This window comes from Arvicola amphibius, chromosome 7 (genome assembly GCF_903992535.2).
Source record: "Arvicola amphibius chromosome 7, mArvAmp1.2, whole genome shotgun sequence".
Classification (NCBI taxonomy): Eukaryota; Metazoa; Chordata; class Mammalia; order Rodentia; family Cricetidae; genus Arvicola; species Arvicola amphibius.
Genome location: NC_052053.1, coordinates 45,240,685 through 45,256,889, shown reverse-complemented (window position 1 = coordinate 45,256,889; position 16,205 = coordinate 45,240,685). Strand labels below are relative to the sequence as shown.

At 52.0% G+C, this 16,205-nt stretch overlaps 1 protein-coding gene across 3 annotated transcripts in view; it reads left to right on the top strand.

Annotated features, from left to right (window-relative positions):
* The window catches only part of Vav2 (vav guanine nucleotide exchange factor 2), a 177,924-nt gene that overhangs the window by 24,135 nt on the left and 137,584 nt on the right, over nt 1-16,205 (top strand). The window lies entirely within an intron of this gene.

Sequence of the window (16,205 nt, the reverse complement as noted above, 5' to 3'; positions counted from 1 at the left end):
GAAGACTGGAGGAGGAATGTTGGGCCCAGGCCAGGGCAACTACACCCACCTCCATGTTGAGCTAGGGGCACTTAGGCGCCAGTGAGGAGCTTCTGGACCCAACATCTGGTCACTTCTTGTGTCACCCCCAGCTCCAGGCTGGGCAAAGCATTGCAGCAGCTGGGTGGAGCACCTCTGTGCTTCATGGCATTGCGGGACAAAGATGGCAAGTTCCTTAGAGTCCCTTCTCTCTCTTTGTCTAGGAGAGGTTATTATATAGAGAGAAAACGTAAAAACTTATCTTACCCCAGGCTCCTTCCTTCCCTGTTCACAGGCGACAGGACCTGGGATCCTTCCTTAGCATACGCGACAGCCCAGAGTGCAAGCCTGAGCCACTGTGTCCCTGCTTTACCTAGGTGGCAGTGGCTATCCTAGCTCAGAACATGCTAGCGAGAACCCAGAATTCCTGGATGCCTTGGCAGGAACTCTGGTTGACTGTGGGACCCAGGGTGCCCAGGGCAGATGGGAGGCTACTGTTAGTACTTCCTGCCCTTCTCATGACCTTGAGCAGATGGGTCAGTACTGAAATACCAGTTTTGGCCCAGCTTTCTTTCCCTGCCCTCTGGGCCTGGGTGGCCCCTCACATGCTGGGCTCCTTTGGACTGGGGCCTGCGGGTGAGTCTGCAGCTGTGAACATTCCTGACCTTGGCTGGCCCACCTGTTCCCCTGGCATCAGTGGAACCCTGTCCCCTCTCCCCTGCTTGAGTGCAGGGCACCGAGGGGCCTGGAACTAGTGGGACTGGAATTTCTGGAAAGTTAAGTGTTTCGCTGACTGTCAGGGTTTCATGGGCCCCTGAGAAAGGGAATCTTGGAGGCTGGCCTTGCTCCAGGGATCCCCTCCTCCCACTTCCAGCCCTGAGAAGAGCTATGGTCTAAGAGCTTAGGAGCCATACCTGCTTGTGGGGGGAAAAACCAGATACAAAAGAAGAAGCCACGAACTCATTTTGGCCTGAGTCTAAGTTCCTGAAAGATTAGGGGAATTCCTCAGGCTGGTGGGGGTGGCAGTGTGGAGCTGTGCCCTTGTTCTCTCTCTGAAGACAGAAGAGTAGAGAGCCTGTCCATTGACCTGGGAGAATCAGGGATCTGGAGAACTGAGGACGGAGGTCAGAGCAGGGCCCTGTGGAAGGATGGGTGGTGTGAGGTGACCAGGAAGGCCACTGAGGGCCTGCTTTAGAGAGCTGGGGAAAAAAGACCCCCTCTAAGTTCTGAGGAAGTTTTCCTGACTCCCTCGAGCTTTTGCCCTGCCCCTCCCCAACTCAGGGAATGATAGAGTTACTCTGTTGGGAGTAACTAAGGCTCTTAGAGGGTCAGGGACTTGCCCAGGGCCACCTGAGAAGCCATGTTGAGCAGAGTTCTGTCCTGTGCCCTCTGCCTCTGCCATCTGGCCCTAATCTTGAGAGTGAAACCAGGCAGGAGAGTAGATGAGGGTAATGCTCCTTCTGGCTGAGAATTCCCAGGGTGCATTTCACCAAGACAGGGTACAGAGGTCTGGAGCAGTGGTCGCCACTGCTGACCGAACTCTGAGCTCCCAACTGTGTGGAAGTTTTCCCCCACGTAACAGAGCTAGGAGACTTCAGAAGCAAAGTCTTTGGTGAATCCTGAAAGCTCGCAAAGTTGATAGTGACTCTCTGGGGCCTCAGCAAGAGACTGATCGGAAGCCTAGAAGCCCGAGGAATCAACTCAGAAAGCTTCTAGGATGCCCGTAGCTGGCATCATCCTGCAGAGCAGGACTCAGGTGGCCTCCTCTCTGCTAAGGTCCCCAGGGCGACCGTCTGTTGGGGCAGCAGAAGGGAAGGACATCCGTCTTTCTTTTTCCTAGCCCTGTTAAGCTTGTGTTTACTGTACACAGGAGTAAAATGAAATGGAATTGCATTTAAGAAACAGGAAAAACATGCTGACGTACCGTTGAGCTCTTTGTAGTCCAAGATCATTTCCCTGGGTTTTTAAAAGTTTTTTATTAGACACTTTTATAAGTCATAACAGAGGCACACACACATTTATCTAAGCATTGCACAGGCACACCTATTACACGCTTCCAGATGTGCACAGGTGCCCACTTGCCCACAGACACACGTGCCACACACACACACACACACACACACACCACATACCAGCATTCCAGCTATGCTCACCTAGCCGTGTCAGACACGGGAGTGGTTTCCCCATGAACTGAAGGGTGTGCAGCCTGGCTGGGAAAGATGAGGCTTAGGCTACCTGTAGCAATGCCTTGAGTTGTCACATGTGGGAGAGTCACCTGCTGGTGCAGGAGTGAGAGAGAGGACACTTGCAGCTGCCTCCAGCTGCTCCAACCTCCCACGGCAGCCGTCACTCAAGAAAATGCCTCCCGGACTTGTTTACAGGCCGTCTGATGGGGACCTTTTCTCTACGAGGTTCCCTATTTCCAGATGGCCTTGGCCTGTGTCACGTTGACCCCCCCCCCCAAAAAAAAACTGGCCTGGCTTGCACACGGAGACAGCTGCTGGTAGAAGGGTCTGTGTGCAGAGCCTGGGGTCATGGTCCCTGAGGGCAGGATTTCTCAGGAATGGGTGGTAGAGAAGATTTAAACCAGGATCTCTGCCTGAAAGCTGGTTAATCTCGTTCTACCCTTTCCTGAGTGACACACCGCACTGGCGGTATCTGCAGCAGAAGTGAGATATCACGGTGTCTGGTAGGGGAAGTGGGAGACTGGACCCAAGCAGGGGTCCCTTGTGGACTTGGTTATTCGGAGTCCCAGATGGAGCCTATCCTGGACCCTCAGGTGGGTGGCCCAGTGTCTGGTAGGGACCTGTGAGCAGTGTGGTGCTTGAGAGGGATGGGGTTGTAGAAACCAAGTTGCGGAAACCAGTTCTTCCTTGGGAGTCAGTCCTTTTGTTATTGTTTAGATCCAAAATGTGTTCATGTGAAAGGCTTGGTGGCCACTGCTGGGCTTTGGGGTCATGAAGGGACTCTGAAGACTCCAACATCAGGGGAGTGGATTGGGAGACTTTACTGGGAGGCAGAGCGTGGTGGAGAAGCCTTTTCTTCCAGTGCCTGGCTGCTTTGATGTAGCAGCTTCCCCTGGTACACTCTAGCCATGGTACCTAGGCATAAGTCAGTCCCAAAGTAGTGGCCAACTTCTGAAACCATGGGCCAAAGATCTTCGCTCTTTTAAGTTGGTTTTCTGGGCTGTTTGTCACAGCAGCCGAAGCCCAACTGTCAACATGTTCGTTCATTCATTCATTCATTTATTCATTCATTCACTCACCCATTCACTCTCTGATGTTTGGTGAGAGCCTGCTGTTGTTGAGCCTCTGGAGTGTGAGGTTAAAGGCCTCAGGACGGCTTTGGTCCAGCTGCTCCTGGAGTGCCCACAGACTAGGACACAGGACAAAGGAATTTATGCGGTTTTTATGCTGGAGTCTGACTCCCAAATCAAGGTGTGAGCCACACTTCCCCTGGGGGCTCTGGGGAGGCTCTGCCTGGCTCTTCCTGCCCTGTGGCTTCCGGGCTGTGTCATGATAGTCTCTATAACCTTCTCACATCTTCTCTCTAGTACGACACTCTTCACAGGGCTGCCTGACTCACTAGAGTGCTAGGGTGCTAGTCTTGAGATCTTGAAGTTATGTCTGGGAAGATCTAGTTTCCACAGTAACCTAGCAGTAAACTAGGGTAGGGGGGTGGGGGAGGTCAGAGCCTGCTGTTGTGAGGGGCTCTATTTAGAGTACTTTGCCTGTGATGTCATTGACTGAGTACTCGTGGCTCCCTAATCATGGATTGCAACCTTTCCCCAGTGGGATGGTATCAGGAAGTAGCCTTGGAGGCTGATTAGATTTAGGCAATGGTGTTGGACAGAGTTTTCATAATGGGCCTGTGTCCTTGTTAGGGTCTCCATCACACCTCTCTAGGTCTGCTATGTGGGGTCCAGGGGGGAGGAAGCAGGCCAGTTTGGGAACTCCTGCCAGAGCCCAGCAGCACATAGGCCTCTGTATGTCCTCAGGCTTATGTGTGGTTCCCTGTAATATGTACCTTGGTATTCCCTAGTTTAGGGGGGCTTGCTGTAGCTGCTGGAGCTCAGGGACCTGGTTTCCGGAAGCAGCAACACTCCTTGTACCTGCGGAAGGTGGTGAAGTCTCTGGCTTCTGGGTCGTGCCTGGTAGCTCTTGCCTAATGACTTAGCAGCCCTAATGTGACTTAGTGTGTCAGTCAGCTTTCTGTCACTGTGGTAAATACTTGAGATGTCAACCTAAAAAGAAAGGTTTGTCTTCTACTGTGGAGGTTTCAGTCCATGGGTGGTCCCTGTTCCTTCCTTGGTGTGGCGAGACAGCACACTGTGGCTGGGGGTGCCACATGCATGCTGGAGCCAGTACCCAACCAGGGGGCAAGGCAGCAATAGCAAAGGGACAGGAGTTTGGAGGGATGCTCCCGCAATCTCCGTGCTCAGAGTCAGTGCCCTCTGCTCACAGTCAGTGACTAGGCTTCCCACTAGATCCTACCCCTTTCTAAGAGATTTAAAAAAAATTATGAGCTGCGTGGTGGTGGCGCACACCCTTAATCCCAGCACTTGGGAAGCAGAGGCAGGCAGGTCTCTGGGAGTTCGAAGCCAACCTGGTTTACAGAGCTAGTTCCAGGACAGCTAGAGCTGTTACACAGAGAAACCCTCTCTTGGAAAAAAAAAAGGAGAGAAATTATATATGAATGTTTTGTCTGCATATATGTATGTATATGTATGTATGTATGTGCCATGTGCATGCTCGGTACCCATGGAGGTCTATAAAGAGTGTTGGATCCCCTGGAGCTGGAGTTACAGATGCTTATGAGCCACCATGTGGGTACTGAGAACTGAACAGGTCCTCTGCAAGAGCAGTAAGTGCTCTTAACCACTGAGCCATCTTCCAGCCCTAGGCCTTACTTCCCAAAAGCATCAAGCAGGAGTGGCCAGACTTGACAGATGGGCCTTGGGGCAACATTCTGAATCCAAACCATAAAATCACTTCCGTGGGAAATGAGTCAGCTGTGGACTGGTGACGGCCTCAGTGTCACCGGCATTGGATAGGTGAGGAGACAGGTGGTGAGCAGTGTTGTGACAGGTCTCAGGTCTGTGTTCAGGCTCCACAAGGGGTTCACATGAACTATTCCAGATCCTGGTGGTGGGCATGTAGAGCAGGCAAGGCTGCCTGATTATCTCTGGGCACCAACGGGATCCCCCCGGGGTTGTTTCCTAGTGATGGGGACTGGAGGTATCCCTGGGAGACTGAGGACAGAGTTTCCAGGGTGCATCCAGCATCCCCCGCAGGGACTGTAAGTGAAGTCACTCAAAGCCTGTCCCCAGTATTCCCAAAGGTCAGCTTTGCCCCCCACCCCCCGTCCCAGGGGTTATCTATTTACAGTTTACCCAAGAATGTTGACACTTTGCCACGTGCACCGCCTGCCCGAGCCTTTTGTAGTGGGGCGGTCTCCAGTCCTACCACCTCATAGCTAAGGGCTGTTGGCTCTTGGCTCCGAATCATGTAAGAATGTTTGATTTTGTTCGCCTGCTTGGGAGCTCCCCAGTGCTACTGTTAGGATTTTCCTACCACATTTTCAGCTCAGCAGGATGGGGGTAATGGCAAGACTCGTTTGTGCAGATGGGAGAGTGATAATCCGTTGTGTGCCAACCATTAAGGCATGCATTTGGCTTTGATGTCAGTGCGCGATGGGGAAGGAACAGCCCAGAGTGTTCTGCCCGGGTCTGTCTGGAATTGGATTGTCCAAATTGCACAGGAGAAGGGGTGCTTAGAGGAGAGAGTTGCTCTCCCAGAGTGACCTTGGAGGCCACTTTCCAGAGGGGAGAAGAGATGGAGAAGATGAAGAGGCAGAGACCCGGCAATTTCATGGGCGGCTTGTGGGCTCACATTAATGGTCTGGCTGCTGGATTGCAGCAGAGGAGGGGGTGAAGGGGATGGGGGAGTTAGTGAGAGCATGGTGAGGCAGCATCTGGGCTAATCTCTCAGAGCCTTGCCTGCCTAGGAGAGCTGGGCAGCAGAGAGTGGGATTTGAACCCTCGGGCGGCATTCTGAGCCGGCTTAAGGAAGATGCTTATACAACAAGATACTAGAAAAGCAATTTCCTGCTAGCTTTATAGAAAACCTTTGCTTTGAAAACCCTGACCTTGAAGTCTTGATACAGTGGGCCATTCTTATCCTTGAGGCTCAAATAGGCCATTACCCACAAAGAAGGTGGGAGGGTGGCTGGGCAGAGAGCCGATGATTCTCTGGGAGCCCCTTCTGCTGGGTTCAGGCTGCATCCTCTGAGCTTGGGTGGCAGTGACTGCCTGTTAAGTGTCTGTGGGTTGATAGGGCCTCAGAGCCGAGCACAGAGTCTCCTGCCTGCCTGCCTGCCTGCCTGCCTGCCTGCCTGCCTGCCCACCTGTTCCTCTCTACTTCTTGCTGAGTGCTTTCATGAGTGGCTCTGGTCCCAGGTGTGGATGATGAAGTGCTTTGAAGGCTGAGCCAAGCTTAGTCTATCTCAGCTTCCCTTATCCCTGGGTAAGTGGGAGTCTGTTCTGCAGAGAGCTTCATCCCACAGCCTCTGGAAACTGCTCCCCATGGCCTGGGCTCTGCACGTAGATGGACCCACGTGGCCTGGGATCTGGATGCAGTTTACCTACATGGCCCCGACGACAGACTCTGGTTACATCCCTGCTGACAGCAGCTTGGGGGCTCCAACAGTGCTCAGCTCTGGGAATCCAGAGGGAGCTTTTGTTAGCGTGACGCTTGTGGCCGTGATGGGGGCCTGGAGACAGCTGGGGTTTGAGGGCTGGGTTAGAGTTTGGGGTCTTGGCGTGGATCACAGTCTTGTCGGATTCGTGTTGCCAGGTTTAGCTAGGTTTCTGCTCACTGCGATGCAATACCAGACACAGCTCAAGGGAGAAGGATTCATTTGCTTTTAAAGTTTCAGTCCATAGTGGCAAGAAGAGTGTTGACCTGAACAGTTTCCTTTACCTCCTGGCCAGCAGGAGGGAGGAGAGGGGAGAGAAGAGGAGAGAGAGAATGAATACCCCATGCCCTTGGCTTCCTCCTTGACTCTTAGATTCCATCTGAACTCTAAGCCTGTGTGGTAGTGCTGACCACATTTGGGGTGTGTGGGGGTCCTTCTCCCTCAGTCCTCTCTGGAAGCATCTTCCAGACAAGCCCAGAAGTGTGCCTTAAAACTAGGGTGGATACTTCAGAATCCAGGCAAGTTTCAGTTAAGGCTCCCATACCCCAGCACCCTGGCTTGCCCCACCCCCCGTCTGGGTAAGAGGGTTGATCCCTGAGTCATTTCTACATCATCAGGTCAAGGGCACATTAGAAGGAAGGAACTCAACAGTGGTTTGATGGACTTGGCGCAATGCCTGGCTCGGTCTGGTGATCATCTGGCGCTGTTTGTTGTTGGAGGAGGTGAAAATGCCACCTGGCATTTAAGCAATGATTGTGAATGTCCCTGCAGTATGGAAGCCCTGGGAAATGGTAAAGGAGGTGCATCATAGCCTGGTCCTTTCTCCTGCTCTGTTGGAGAAGCCTAGGCATCTCTGGTGTGCTGCTTGCTTCCGGCAGGTGATCTCCCTCCACTGAGGACATGCAGACCCTCATAAGGGTAATAGGGGGCAGAGCCTGTCCCTGGCAGACCTCCCCAGTTCTTACTGAACTGGCCACTCAGCCTTCCAGACCTGTGCAGGAGAAACTTGGCTGGACCCTGCCTGGAGGCATTGGACTCTTCCCCAGCTGATGAGTTGGCACCTCATCTGGATGATGTGTATGCAGCTGAGGAAGCATCCAGAAAGTCTTCGTGTTAGACCATTCAGACATAACACATCCCTATGCTCCTTAGATCAGCCCCTCCCTGTCTTCTCCGCAGTTCGTTCCCTGACAGGAGCAGTGGGTAGGACTCTTCCCTGGGAGCATCACGCCATCTCAACTGTCCCACCACCAAGGCCTGCTGGGTCACAGTGGTTCTGGGGACAGCATGGAAGGTGCTGTGTGTGTGTGTGTGACTGTAGGGTGGTGTTGGACAGTCTTGTTGCAGTCGGTCTCAGCCTGTGTGCCTCAGTTTCTCAGCGCAGAGGTTGATGGTGTGTGTGCTTTGTGAACATCCATCCATTTGTTTACCGGCTCCTGAGCCCCTGTATGTGCCCTGGGGACCAACTGGCCGGCTTGTCACCCAGGAGCCCCAAATTTGATCCGTTCCAGCAAACTAGACCTATTAGATAGTAATGAAGCTGTTTTAAATGGTTTTTGGAATGAGCATGGCATAAATAAAGCAAGACATTAATTTGCCTTCCCATTTCATATTGATCAAAGTCATCCCCAGCTGCCAGTCAAAGCTCTGATCAGCAGGACCCAAGGCCCCGGGGGAGGTGCAGTGTCACCCCAGCCGGAAGGGAAGGGAAGGCTCTGGAAGCAGAGCTGTCTTCACTCTACTTGTTGAAATATTGTGCGAAGACTGCCAGGGGCCGTGGGTCTTCCTCCTAGCCTTCCTACGAAACAGGGGAGCAGGGGAGCAGGGGAGCAGGGAGGCAGGGGAGCAGGGCAGGTGCATACGGTGGTCTCCACCTTTCAGAGGCCTTGAGGCTTTGAAAGAATGCCCTCTCTCTCTCTCTCTCTCCTTCTCTCTCTCTCTGTATGTGTGTGTGGTGTTGTGTTGTGTGTGTGTTGCACAGAATGCTCTGCCCACCCTTCCTGGGTGTGGCCTTCACATTCCTCCTGTGACTGGTCTCTGGCAGACTCTTGAGTGCACAAAAATGGGGAGTAGGACTTGTGGGACTGGTGAGCAGAGACCCCTGAATCTGTCCCCAGGGTTTCGGGTAGCTGTTGTCTTCACTTCTCCCGCTGGGTGGCCCACTCTCAGGAACCTCTGAGAGTTTATGAGAATGGGTGGTAGAGGCAAACAGGCTAACTCCACCAGCGTGGATGGCTGGGGTAGTTAAGGAAGGTTCCTGGCCCATACTAGTGTGGCCTAGTAACAGCCTTGATAGCTTCTTAAGGCCTGACAAAGGGTGGGCCTTTTTCCATTTCAATCTCTTCTGTTTTTAAAATAAATTATTTATTTTTCTGTTGCATTGATGTTTTGCCATCAATGTTGGGAGTCCCCTAGAGCTGGACTGCAGTTGTAAGCTGTACTGTGTGTGCTGGGAATTGAACCTGGGTCCTTTGGAAGCAGCAGTCAGTGCTCTTAACCATTGAGCCATCTCTCCAGTTCCCCCCAGTCCTCTTCCAGGGCCCTTCTGTGCCTGCTCAGAAGGTAGCCTGTGTCAGTTGTTGCTTATTCTGGACAAAATAGCCCAGTATTGTGGAGGGGGTGGGATTTGTGCTCATTTTACAGACTGGAAAGTTGAGGTATGAAGAGTTCAAGTGGCCATCAAGTGGGAGTAGGCTTTGGGCACTCCTACCGGTTAGGGCTCAGGCTATCACCACACGCATGCTTGTTATGGGTCTATGCCAGAATGTGGCTGAGTCCTGGGGGTTGGGAAAGGTGTGGCAAGGAGGAAAAAGTGCGTGTTGAGAGCTCTGTGTGTTGGTGCTGATTCCCAGGGGCGTGGGGGTGGGGGTGGTAGTGGGGAGCTGGAGGTGTGAGAAACGATGAGGAAAGCCCAAATCTTGCCCTGTGGAGTTCCCTGTTGTGTTCCGCTCCCCACATCCCCCCATAGTCATTCTTGGAGTTTAGCTGGCCAGGGAGCACCAGACCGGGACAGGCCTGGGTCCAGATCTCGAATCATACCACCCTTCTCATGTCTTACGTTTCTGCATCTGCCAATGGGTTGAAAAGAAAAGCCTGGCAGGATGGATTACAAGCGTATGAAGGCCCCAGGTCTCAGACTATGCAAAATGGTTTAAATAATCTCACCAGCCAGTACTGGGTCTGTGTCGGTATAAGGGTGCAGGGCAATGGCTGGACTTCTACTCTTTGTACCTCCAGGATACCTGCTATAGATGTAATTTTCCTGAAAGGATTGGTCTCTTCTTAAAACAAAACAGCAACAACAACAACAAAAAAAGAAAAACGCTTGTGTTTTCTTTCTGCCCTGAACCCTGCACGGGATAACTTAACAGTAACAACAATCTGGCTTTGGAGATCAAAACATCTCAGATCTGCCGCCAGCTGTGTGGAATCCTGGCTAGTGAGCTTGGGCAGGCCAGGAGGGGACTTGGAACCTCAGCTTCCTTATCGCTGCAGTGACTTGGGGCTGCTGTGAGCAGCTCAGTGGGGCTCTGGTCCAGCGCCTGGGGTTCTGGAAAACCCTGTACAGTGGGGCTTTTGTGGCTGTCATGAGTCAACCATGGAGACTTCCAGAGGTCCGAACTGGAAGGGCCTGGTGCTCTGGGCTGGACCTTTGCTGCGGAGATGTGTGTCTCAAGAGCCAGGAGCCAGGTCTGTGTTAGACAAAGGGAAGTCTGCGAGCGAGAGGATTGGGCTATGCACCAGGTCCGGATCTTCCAGGAGCATGCTGTCATCCTGTCTGTCATGCGGTTAGTGCAGAAACCTGAGATGTGGCCCCGGTGACCAGTGCCCAGGCCACCTGTGTTCAAACGGCACCCTCCAGACTTAGGACCACATACATGTCGCTGTGACAGACTACCTCAACAAGAGTGGTTTAGGGAGAAAGTTTATCTGGCTCTCTGTTTCCGCTGTTGGGAAGTCAAGGCTGCGGGAACTCGAGTAGCTACTTCCACCCCATTCACAGCCAAGAGCAGAGAGGAATGAATGAATGCTTGTCTTATTTCCTAGCTTACTGTCTCCATTCTTAGAGTTGGAGACCCCAGACCCGTGAGTGGTGGCGCCCAGAGTTAACGCTTCTCAACCTTCCTCACACTGTGAGCCTTTAAGACAGTTCCTCACGCTGTGGTGACCCCCAACTGTAAAATTATTTTCGTTGCTACTTCCTAACTATAGTTTGTTACTGTTATGAGTTGGGATGTAGATATCTGTGGTTTCTGATGGTCTTAGGTGACCCCTGTGAAAGCATCATTTGCCCCTCAAAGGGGTCGCGACCCACAGGTCGAGAACCACTGATCTAGAGGCTCCCTTCCCAAGTGATTTTGACGATTGAAACTAAACATGACTTCAGCTAGCTGTGTGGCCTCAGGCTGATGACCCCCTCCCCCATCCTCCCTGTTCTGGTTCTGTTTTTATGTCCACGTCTCAGTGCCAAGCATGGAGTATCTGCACAGAATATACCCTGCAGGGCAGGCCTGCCCTCACTCTGGCAGCATGCCACTGGCCCTGCAAGGGTGATGGAGTCTCCACAGCCTTTAGGTTGCCTCTCCTGATGGGGCTTTTCTTCAGGCCGGAGAGGACTGTTTTATCATGGTCAGTTGCTTTCAAAGCCCCACCGAGAAGTAGCTGTGGTGGGGCCACATGGGCTGGGCCTGAAAACGCCCCTCTGTGCTGTTAGGCTTCCCCGTGGCTCACATGTGCCCCGCCCACTCAACCCTGGCCATAGCTGAATGACAGATGACAGTGAGCAGCAGTCAGACTTCTTGTCCTGCTGAGCCCTGGGAGGTGTGTGGCTTGGAGACTATGCCCCTGTGCTAATGTGATTTCAGCCTGATTAGATCCACCAGGAGCTGGGGAGCCGAGACAGGAGCTGCGGACGTTTCCAGCAGTCTACTCTGGGGCCCCCACCGCCAAGGCCCCACTAAGCAGGGCTGTTTGGCCAAGAGGTGAAGCCCAGGGAGGGTCAAGGACAACAGGAGGTGCTGGCCTGTGCCCTGAGTGTTTAAGCAAACACAGTGGCCCGCTGCTTGCTGCCCCAGAGAGCCCTATTACTCACAAGGACACTCACCAGACTTCCCCTAAGCTTGAGTGTTGCTTCGGAACATTGTGAGGCCCTTGGCTGCCTTGTGAAGGTCCTGAAGGCCAAGCCAGGTCAGTAACAAACTGCTGTGCACCCCTGATGCAAATAAGGGTGGGTTGGCCATCGGGTGTTCCATGGCTGCCAGTGACAGCCCCATCAGCTTGACCAAGAGACCAAGAGCCGGGAAGGTCTGCCTCCGTGCTGTCATTTGCCTGGGCCTCACTCGGGCTGTGTCCTCTGTTCTGAGACAGGCTGCAGGAGGCTCAGCCCTTTGTCTTTCTCTGACCTCCAACCTTCAGGACTCTGTCTAGACTCTGAGCCAGTCTCTGCAGTATAGGAGTGAGTGGCTCCAACTGGTGGGGTTTGGCCTCATGCCGTCCTGGTACTTGGGCAGTTGGGGGAGGAAGGGATCTGGGCTGCACTAGCAGCTGCCTGCTGCCCTGCCTCCATGGGAACAGAAAGGGGCTGACAGCCAGGATAGCCCTGTCCTGCCCAGCCTAGGTATTCATCCCCATACCCTTGCCACCCTGGGCCTCAGTTTTCTCAATTGTATATATGTAGAGATAGGGATTTAAGGGTGTTTTTCATAGGCATGGACAACAGGTGACCCTATGCCTGCAGAACCCTTTCATCTCAAGTGCCCTTCACTCTGCACCAGATAATGGGCTCGTTCATGGCCCTTGATGGCGTCTGCTTGTGTGCCAAAGTCCTTATTAGCTTACTGTCTCAGTTTTCTTTTGTGCTAGATAAGATGGCTCATAGGACAATGGGACAATGGCACCGATTAAGGATGTAAGTGAACGGGTTGCAGGAAGCTTCTCACGAAGGGAGGCGAGGTGGCGTGCCTGCTGGTGGTAGATCCTCACGTTACCGTCCAAGACCTTTGCCCTCGTCCATGCAGACAGCCCTTGCCAGTGTGGCTGTTTTCCAGAGGCATGGCTCTTGAAGGTTAGGTTACCCAAGTGGTCACTGGTGGGGGTGGCGATAGGGTGGGTCTAGGCTGAGGCTGGGCCGCTGGGATACTGGCCTGTGCTAAGCCCTGAAAGGAAGCCTGGCCTCGGCCATGATTATGGTTGGGACCTGTGTAATTAACTCCAAAATAGGAGGCCGGGGAGGAATTAAAATAAATGCTTAGTGGAAATTAGAGAGGAGCTGTGGGCAAAAAATAGTTGAGCCAGGCTGGAAGCTTAGTGCTCCGTAGGGCAGGAGGTGGCGCCGGGGGCTCTCGGGTGTAGTGCCTCCCCTCGTCCCAGTTTCCAGGCTGGGCTGTGTGTGTGTTCTGTTGCTCCCTGCAGTTGCTTTAACTGTGCTTCTCTGCTTACTTGTGTTCCTTTGCTGGCGGAGTCCAGAGACTGGGGGCAGGGCCTGAGTGTGGTGATTTTTCTCTTGGGCTTCTGAGGGTCTGGTGACTGTGGTAGTACTGGTGACTGTGGTAGTACTGGTGACTGTGGTAGTACTGGTGACTGTGGTAGTACTGGTGACTGTGGTAGTACTGGTGACTGTGGTAGTACTGGGTGTGGCTGGCTTGCAGCAGCCTCATTTCTTGTCTGTCTCTCCCCACGTCCATCATCACGTAGCCTTCTGCCTGTGGGTCACGCTGTCTCCATATCTTTCTTTTTAAATCTTCTACTTGTGATATATAAACATCTGTCATTGTAGCCATTTTTTTTTTTTAACCTTTGTTTGAGTTAGGGTCTTACTCTATAGCCTAGGCAAGCCCAGAATATGTTATCTTCCTGCCTCAACCTCCTAGGTGTTGGGACTACAGGAGTTGGCTCCCACACCTAGTTCTACCATCTCCATTTCCAATCACGTAGCTTGGACTTTAAGCACATTTAGAGCAGTGTGTGTGTGTGTGTGTGTCTGTCTGTCTGTCTGTGTGTGTGTGTCTGTCTGTCTGTCTGTGTGTGTGTCTGTGTGTGTGTCTGTGTCTGTGTGTGTGTGTCTGTCTGTGTGTGTCTGTCTGTGTGTGTGTGTGTGTCTGTCTGTCTGTCTGTGTGTGTGTCTGTCTGTCTGTGTCTGTCTGTGTGTGTGTGTGTGTGTGTGTGTGTGTGTGTCCATTCATCACCAGATTGGCTCTTTCCCAGACTGCCACCACTCCCCACCATTTCTCCCCTAAAATGCTTTCTGTCTTTGAATCTAGATTCTAGGAACTTCATGGGAATGGAATCCTCTAGGGTCAGGTGCTGTTCAGCACCATCAGGTTATAGAAGACAGAGAAATGGAGCACTTCATACCCAGTGGTTCTCAGCCATGCATGGCCTCTAAATTTCACTGAATTACAATAAAATTAAATGGGCAGTTCAACTGTTTCATTTGAACATTTGAATACTTGTTGGGTACATGTGTCTAGTGGCATAGACTGTATGGGACAGAACAAAGGATATTGTTATAAAGGACATAGTCATTCTAGAATGTTCTATTGTAGAATCCAGTTCTAGGTTAATGGAAACAGAAGAGATGTGACAGCAATATCCGTGTGGTCCTGGGTTGGACACTCTGCCATATTTCTCCTCTCTTCCCTCCCCTCTTCCCGTACAGCCTTTACTTTTTGTTTTCTATGAAGGGCATCTGGTTGTCCTTTATGTAATATAGTGTGCAGATTGGGTAGCATCCGTGTTCATTTCTTGATTTGAATGTGCTGTGAACATGTACAATGATGCCATTATTCCAAGAAATGCATGCTCAGGTGTTTAGAGATAAAGCATCCTGTGCGCACAATTATCCCAAATGCTTATCTGGAAGAAAATATTTGGAATGAGATGGAAACAGATACACACCCCCCGAGAGAGAGAGAGAGAGAGAGAGAGAGAGAGTTGAACCAGGCCAGTGTCATCTGTGAATGGTAACATCTTAGCCAGGGTGGTGAGCAGTGACCCAAGGCAAAGGTAGTGGTGGTACAGGACAGGGGAGGGGGCCCTGTATGCTCTCAGGAGAGGTGGTGGTACAGGACAAAGGCTCTCAGCACAGCTTGGCTTCTGTCCCCCTAACTGAGGCTTATGTTGTTTGTGATTCTGGCCCATCATATCAGAATCCGATCATTTGTCTACAAACTGCTGATCAGCCAGGGGCAGGCTTCCTGAAGTTCACTTGAGATTAGTAGTTGGTCCTGTAGATGGGTGTTGATTGGCCTAAAGTCCTAGGTTGTACTGGGCTGCAGGTGCTGGGTCCTTGCCACTCGAATGCTATGCTCAGCTGTGTTTGGGTCCTAAATGGCTTCTACATACGATTTGTCCCCTGCCTGCTATTAGAGGACAATCTCTGCCTAGCAAGTACCTCAGGAGCTTGGGCCACTGTTTGTCATTTCTCAGACAAGATTCAAACCAGGAACCCAGTGTTCTAAACCTGTGCTAGGGGTCCTTCTCCACTCTGCCTTTCAGTTTCTTTAAATTTAAAAAATTATCTTCAGGTTTTTTTTTTTGAGACAGGGTTTTTGTGTATAACAGTCCTGGCTCTTCTGGAACTAGCTCTTGTAGACCAGGTTTGCCTTGAACTCACAGAGATATCCTTGCTTTTGCCTCCCGAATGCTGGGATCAAAGGTGTGTGCTGCCACTGCCTGACTGTTTCCTAATTTTAAAGTGTAATTCATTAATGTGTGTGTGTGTGTGTGTGTGTGTGTGTGTGTGTGTGTGTGTGTGCGCGCGCCTGTTTCTATGTGCACTGTGTGCATGCAGTTCCCACAAGGGCCAGAGGAGGAAGTTGGGTCCCCCTGGAACTAGAGTTACAGGCTGTGTGAACTGGATCTGGATGCTGGGAACTGAAGCCCCATCCTCTCAAAGAGCAGCATATGCTCTTAACTGTTGAGCGTCTCTCCAGTCCCTCCTGTCAGTTTTTTACAACTGATTCTCCACAAGGACCAGAAGTTGATGGTCTTATTGTCCCTCCTGTACAAATCAGGGTCAGAGCTGGCCAGGAGCTTAGTGACGGAGATGGTGCCAAAAAGGAGGAACCCTGGCGCTGCTTTGGGAGTTACAGTCTCCTGCTGTGCCCAGTTTAGCTCCTTTCTAAGGTCTTGGCTGTCAGTGGCACAGTTTTGCTACTGGCTTTGGTTCCTGTGAAGGGATGGATGTGTGCTACACGGAGTTGTGGGTACACATACACATGAGCACGATGTGCACATGTATGAAGTGCTCTGTCGTGCTTGTTAACTCGAACGCAGTGTGGTTTCTTTGCTGCCGTGACCATCAGGGTTGGAATGCACAGGATTACGCCAGGGAAGGGTGTGAGTTAGCCAGCTGTGATTTGGTGTCACCTGTCACCTGCAAACCAACAGGAATGTAAGACAGCTCCCCACCCTGGGAGTACCTAGGCTGCAGAGCTTCTGAGCTCCAGTCCCCCTCCCCAGCCTGGAAAAAGGATTTCTCCTGCTGCCGA